At 40.7% G+C, this 7,403-nt stretch overlaps 1 long non-coding RNA gene across 1 annotated transcript; it reads right to left on the bottom strand.

Moving 5' to 3' along the window:
• Positions 1 to 5,193: 5,193 nt before the first annotated feature.
• LOC119908675 lies at positions 5,194 to 6,774 on the bottom strand. The gene is made up of 3 exons (XR_005445322.1): positions 6,732 to 6,774; positions 6,529 to 6,635; positions 5,194 to 6,260 (listed from the first exon to the last, which is right to left on the bottom strand). It is a non-coding gene; the product is annotated as an uncharacterized LOC119908675 (long non-coding RNA).
• Between the last annotated feature and the right edge of the window lie 629 nt (positions 6,775 to 7,403).

Raw genomic sequence — 7,403 nt, 5'->3', positions numbered from 1 at the left:
AGTGTCAGCTAAAATGAGTAAATGTATTCAAAGTGTCTTCTGACACTGAAAACAACAAACAGCTCCAAATTTCTACCTGGACCGTCAGGTTCACATTGGCCGCGCAGATGAATGTCTTGTAAGACAGCGGGTATTAAATCGTTTAATAATGCAGGCATTTGGAGGAAGTAACTGTGCATCACATGGTCTTATCACAGATCATACCACGACTTCTTTGTCATACAAAGTGGATCAGTGAAGTACGTTGGCCACAATAGCAAACATGCAAAAATCACCAAGTTGGCCCATGCTAACGAATGGATTGTACAGTACTGATGACAGCTGGATTTTGTCCTGTCAAAGATCAAATTAAACCCCATCTCCAGCTCGTAAATGTCACTTTGGTATTGCAGGATATTACTCAACATCATCACTTACATCACAGTGCTGCATAATTATGCCACACGGGTAGCAGTGAAAGTCACCTGTCCAGAAGGAGAGCATCTCATCAGGCCTGACTTCAAAGATTTTAGGCAGCTGAGAGAGTAAACAAGAAGGCAACTTCCTGTTGACTGCAGGTCCCAAACCATATGCTGATGCAGGTAGTCCCTGAAAATTGCCAGGTGAGAGCATTTTAATCACCTTTGAAATGAGCGATTAGAATAATTATTTCTGGGGAGAGGGATGGCTCCTGCTATTAACAACCCTCTGTTCAATATCACAACAAATTAGTTCATGCTCATTAGTATGAGTTGTGCTTGCCTAGTGGTTTGGAAAGCGTCCATTGGGAACTTGCTTTATTACTCCCTGTGAGTGGAGCATGTAATTAGCATTCATCAAGTGTTGTGTTTATATAACATTCCCCCTCACAAATGTAATTTTCATATTACATAAGTGTAAGTTGCCTGATCAAGAAGGGTCTTGCTTGCGAGGCTAAATTGTTACATCAAAGGTCAGCAGAACTTCCTCTGATGTCCGTAGAGAAAGACTGGAAAAGATGCTCAGAACCAACAACTTGTATTTCACACAAAGTCCAGTGTCAAGTCAAACATTAAGTGAAGTTAATTAGCCTTTATTACATGGTACCAGGCCCACAGAGAAGTGCAACAAGTCCAGATGAGTCAGCCTGAGCTTTCTTAGGAAATCTGCAAAAAAAAAAAAAAAAACATTCAAAGAGATCGTTCCCTGGAGGGTTTCCTAACGCTTTTAATGCCAATTACCAAAACCAAAAGTTGTACCAGTTAGTAAAAACACAAAATATAACAAATTGAATACAATGAAACAGTGACAAAGACATATTCAGATAAATGTCTCATTTCAGTATTAGAATAGTGGATACCGGTGCATTAACTTGGAAGCAGCATTTAATGGAAATATCTATTTTCCTTACGTTGTTGATGTAACTAATTTGAATTCTAATAGTAATATGTCAATACTAGTTTAACTTTCTGCAAGTAGTTGGAATGTTAAAAGATGCACCCAGTCAAACTCTAACATTACAAAAGAAAAGGTCAGAAGTGTGATGAAGGTGCTCTTTGGTGGGGAACACAAAATCCTGGTCTCCAGTTAAAAAGGGGCCCACACAGTCTTTCTGACTGAACATGCATTTTTGTTGTTTAGTTAAATATTTTGAATAAAGTTAGTTTGTTTGTCTTGACTGCAACGGAAAAGTCAGACTCAGACTACATCTGTGTCTTCTGCAGAGACGGGCACAAGCCGCTGCCAAGAGGTTCTCCTCTCAGGCAGCAAACTGCACCAGCAGGGACAGTCAGTGATTCCAACCTTTGTACCCCCTTAATAGGGCCCCGCCATCAGAGGTGAGTAGTAACTCCTTACAAGTAAGTTACGCAAATGAGATTTTTTTTCTTTTAAAACTCAACTTTTAACCTTTACTTTTGGGGCCAGTAATCTATTTTTAACTTTGCTATATTTGCATTTTTTCCTTCATTACACCTAGTCTGTTATCTACTGTGCATTTTATGAACGAAATACATGAACAAAATGAGCCATCCAAGTTGTGTTCCGTGGCAGAGCTTTAACTCCTGTGCCAGATATTAATGAGCTGGACAGAGGCAAACATTTAGAAAATCATGCAAATCCATTTTCTATTTAAGGTCTACTAATGTCACTCTAATCCAGTAACTGCACACTGTGCCACTGGTGACTGTGTTGAAAAGCAGCGTGAAACGCCCTTTCACAAGCTGCAGAAACACCTTCCATTAACGGCGTATCAAAAGCATATTTAGTCTCTGCAGAACTAATGTAGGCTACCCACTGTAACATCTAATTCAGATGATCACTGGAGTGATTCTGATATATTATCAGAATCCTCTCGTTGTGCAGAGCATGGCTTTCTGTTGATGGAAAAGATTCATTTACTCTAATTTGCAGCGGTTACTTTTCATTCAATAGAATGTTGCCGGTGAAACCGATCTTGGCTTTCACTCAGCTGCCAGCTGTTATTTATTCAGGAAACAATCACTTTTGAGAAGAAGGGAGGGAATAAATATGGTTGACCATGCTCTTGGGCTTTATGCATGATACACAGCTTCCTCTACATGTAAGCTTACCCTACTTCATTCAACAATGGCCATAATTATTCTTTACGCTGTAACGATTATGTTCATAGATGCTTTAGGAATAATCATGCTGTACTGGCTGCCTGTGCTTTTAGAGAAGGCAAATCATATGCAGCACCCTTCATGTAGCCCTTGGTTGGCTACATGTCTGTCTCAAGATGACAGATACAGGCAACAATGGTAGGCTAGATAGATCGAAAATTTTATGAATCCCCAGTCACATCAAACAACATAGAACAGAAACAGAAAAGACAACCAGTATGTACACACAGGACAAGAAATAAAAACACTACACCCATAAAAAGCCTTCTGAAGCCTGCTTAGAGCTAATGGGTTGCTACAAATAGGACCAGCTGGAAACCTTAAAATCAAAATCAGAAATATTCATTAAAAAATCTAATTGCTGTCGGAACAAAAGACCATCTGAGGCGTTTAGTAGAACGCCGGGGCGTCTCCAGTCAGCCACTAAAGGAACTAAATGTCTTAAAGAAACTGTGGAGTGGATGATCTACAAGATCCCTAACATTCTTTAGTTTGGCACTTTTCTATAACCTCCAGTGGGTCAGGGGCAAGGCCAGCTTTTTTTAATCAACTAATTATTGATCTTGTTTTTATCATCTACAGTAATGCTGCCTCCACAGCAAGGCACAGCAGAAAAAAGAACACTGGCTATAATGCCTTGATAAAAAGCATAAAGCAGGTTTCTGTTTACATCAAAGGATCTTAATTTTCTCAGGAAACTAGTCTTGACTGGGCCTTCTTGAAAACAGTGTCTGTGTTCTTCTTCAGGTTTAGTTTACTATCAAGGCAAGCACCAAGATATTTATAGGACTGGACAATTTCAATTTGCTGACCATTAATGATCACAGGAAGAAGCTCCTCCTTCTTCCTCCTAAAGTCGATAAACAACTCTTTTGTCTTCCCAACATTTTGTTTTAAGACGTTTGACTCACACCAGTTCACAGAGAGGCAACTTCTCTTTTATAGATCTGGTCATCACCTCGATTAAGGAGACCAACAAGGGCAGTGTCATCGGAAAATTTCTGGTTGAGATTTATGGGCTTTAAGGTATGGTTGAATAGTGTTAAAAGCAGTAGAAAATCAGAAAAACATAATCCTGATTGAACTGGCAGTTGATTCAAAGTGGCTATAAATGTTATGTAACATAAAAATGAGAGTGTTGTCTACTCCTAGCTTTTAACTTTTAACTTTTACGTAAGTCATTTTTAAATGAGTACTTGTAATTGTACTTTTACGGGGTGAAGATTTTCAGTACTCTACTCACCACTGCCCCCACTCTGAGCTTTGTTATAGAGCGTGTATTCAATGCATTTCCCCAAGTACTAGGTACCCTGTGTACTTTGTCAATTCATTCAGGCATTAAAAAGTGTGTGACAGTGATCTCACAGTAATCCCTGAATCATTACTGTACAAGGCCTCCTCTTCGCTCTGTCTCTACGCCCTTCTTCATTAATTTCAGTATTTTTACATTTGCAGTCTAATAATTCTAATAATGCTTATAATCTCCAGGCCAAATCGCCAATTTGATTTCCCCATGTGAGTCCTGATGGTGCAGGATGACAATCAGAGTAACCCGTCAGTCTGCATGACTTCATGTTTACTCCTCTTGCTTTGTTTGTAAAAAGTCAGTGTGAACATGAACCTGACCGGAAAACAAGAATGCAACAATTTCCCCCCTGGTTCGGACCAGATTAACCGAACTACAGGTGTGAAAGCAACTTTTCCCTTGCTGTCTATCGGAACAATTAAAGTATGAAAAAAAAGGTGCCCAGTGGATAAGGGCCCACTTAAAGTCCTGGCCCCATCTGTAATGAGCCATCAGCTCCGCGCACAAGCAAATATTTGTTGTCAATTTATTTTAATCTCTTCAGGGACAGATGACGATGTGGCAAGTTTTATTCGCCTAAGGAGAGAGAAAGACCGTCTCTTCTCAGGGAAGCGTTTTGCCTCTGCCGCTTGATAACGTGAGTTACATCAAATTCTGAAGAGAAGAGTATCTTCTTTTCACGTGTATTGATAATAAAAATAAAATTATACCTTTATCTTTTGACTAAATTGCCATCCATCATGACCAGCATCATTAATGATACTGATAGATTTGTTTGTTGTTTGTGAATTTACCTGTGGGAGTATATTGAAGTGGGAGAATTTAAAGAAGACATACAAGGTCACACGAGCTCAGGAGGCCACCGACAGGAAGTGGCACTGAATCAGGGGAGCCCACTGCTGGAACATGGAAGTGGTTCTCTCTCATAGATGAGGCAATAAGTGGCAGGTCATCTATACAGCCTCCATGCCTCATGGTCTCCTCCTTGGGAGTTAATCCTTCCATTTCCGGATCAGCGTCCCCTGATTCAGTGCCATCTGAGCCAGAGCCTGAGAGTGTCAGGCTCCAGAGCCAGGGAGTGTAAGGTCAGAGGAGCCAGGGCCAGCACCAAAAGGCAACGGTGTGATGTCATCCTGGAACTGATAGAGAGGGCAGAGGAGAGGGCCAGGTGAGACGAGGCCAGGCAGGAGAGGCTGTTAAATCTATCTAATCTAATCGATCTATCTAAAGACTATTGAAAATATGAAAATCAATGTTTGTTTTATTTTATAATAATAAAAAACATTTTTCAAAAATTGATAAGCACTGAATTAATATCTACAGAGCAAATTCCAACACAACAACTTTCCAGTGGGTTTAACAATGTTAGGAATAAGTAACAGGGCGTATTTTGTAATAACTTTTAACACTATTAGCAATTGAAACTTGCTACATGGAATGAAACTTGAAATGAAATATTTGTGTGAATGAGTTTTGACTTTGACACGTCCCCTTAAGGTGTTTGGAGCTGAAAGAGTAGCAGCGATGTGCCCACACACAAGTCTGGCTGAAGCTGACCACCTCCGTCAACTGGCACCAGTGCCTCTTCCACAGGCTCAAGTGTGTCTCCGTCTCTGAGGCAGAAGTTGTGTAGGAACACACAACAAGCAATGACCTTACTGCAAAAGCAGGGTGCACTTCCAGAGCCTTGAAAAATATCGATCACCACCTGGTCTTCATTACGCCAAATGGCCTTTCAAACACAGAATGAGCCTTTGCATGCTGCCTGTTGACCTTGCTGTGACTGCACTGCTCACTCCCTGTATGGTGTGATGAGTGTGATGGGCCATGACATACAAGGATATCCACCATCCTCTAGAAAACCCTTCAGCTAGGTACAGTTGTTGAACATACAAAGGACCGTTTTTAAGAGCTAAGGTATCATGGACTGAGCCAATAAGTCCGACTATAAGTCCAGAAACTGACACTGGTGGTCACACACTGCTTGCATCTGAACAATTTCCTGTTGAAGTAGCACTGAGGATCTGCACTTGGAGGCTTGATTCTTATGTGACAGCCAGGTGGTGGACATCAGATGACCCTGCTTTTGAGCCTGATTATTATGTGTGCGACCCTGTGGATGATATCACGTGGGATGTCAAACGCTCTTAAGATGAAACAGTAAGACATTGCACCAGAACCTCTAGGTCATGGCTCCAGCCATGGTCAAATGGAGAGCAGAGGATGTGGACGAGATGAGCTACAGTGGGTGTTGAGAGGGGGAAGTCTGGCCACAGGTCACTTTGGCCATCCATGTGTAGGGCCAAGACAGGAACTTTTCAGTTCAGTGCACAGTACTGAGATGGTTGTTCATGCTGTAAATAAATTGTTAAAACTGATGACACAGTGTCATGAAATGAAATATGTGACTAGGTAAGCTAGGTGACAATAAAATCACACAAAATGTTGTAATAGATTACTGTATGTGATGTGAAAATGTGCCATGTCCAAGTTTCCCCAGGAGGGGGTGTAGTCTGACTGTGAGAGTTAATTGTTCACACTGAGAATTCAGAAATTATATGTGTACAGTATCTATTAAATATAAATGTAAAGGCTTAGTATCATTTTCATCTTTTCACTTACAATTTGACAATGTCTTGCTAGTGTAGCAAGAGCAGCACGTCTCTGTTTTCCCTGTCAAGAAATTCTGTTTCTTCTCCTTATCCGAATCTGCAGTCGTTGCTAGAGCCCTAATGAAGAAAAATAAATGCATCAATTTCAGTAGGGCCCTAAAAAAGCAGGCTACAATCTGACTTAGAGGCTACAAAACTGTCCAGGATGCTTACAGAAATGGCCCGGTGTACCTATAGATCTGAACTCTTTAAAAGAAAAGGAAAAGAAAATCTTTAGGGCAAGAGCAGGTGCACTTTGACATGGGGTGAAGCTCTCTAACAAATCCCAATCCTCTTATAAGTGACCATATTCCATAGGTAAGTTTTTCCATCTCCTCCTAAAATCAGTTTCAAAAGTCCCTTCACAATGGGACAGATTAGTGCCAAGCAAGTCCGTTCGTTACCTGTAACACTATGCTTGTTGTGTACTGTTTATCTTGTGCCTGTGGCTGCTTTCACACATGTCTGACAAAGAGACGACTAAATGCATAAGTATGCAATCAGAAGACTAACTTTGGATTACCCTATGGCTAAGCACTTTTATGATGTAGCCTACACAACAGCAATCCAGACAGAAACATTTTATATACAGCAAATGCAGGCCCAGCTTACCCAGGGCTAAAAGAAGAAACTGATTTAAGTATGTTGTTTTTTTAGAGTTGTTTTGGTGCATGTGATCTGGTGCCGTTGCTGTAAACTGTTATGTATTGTTAGAATATTGTTTGATTTTTGTCTTGTTGTCTGTACTCTCTTTCTCTCATTCTCTCATCTGTTCTTCCTTCAGCACGTTTTGTAGAGCCGTCTAGTGTTCATGCTTTTCATTCGTCACCCACAGGATCTGCACCT

The sequence above is a fragment of the Micropterus salmoides genome, unplaced genomic scaffold (genome assembly GCF_014851395.1).
Source record: "Micropterus salmoides isolate LMB-PRFRI ecotype aquatic unplaced genomic scaffold, ASM1485139v1 Ms_hic_scaffold_18, whole genome shotgun sequence".
Classification (NCBI taxonomy): domain Eukaryota; kingdom Metazoa; phylum Chordata; class Actinopteri; order Centrarchiformes; family Centrarchidae; genus Micropterus; species Micropterus salmoides.
This window is presented reverse-complemented; position numbering and strand designations above follow the sequence as displayed.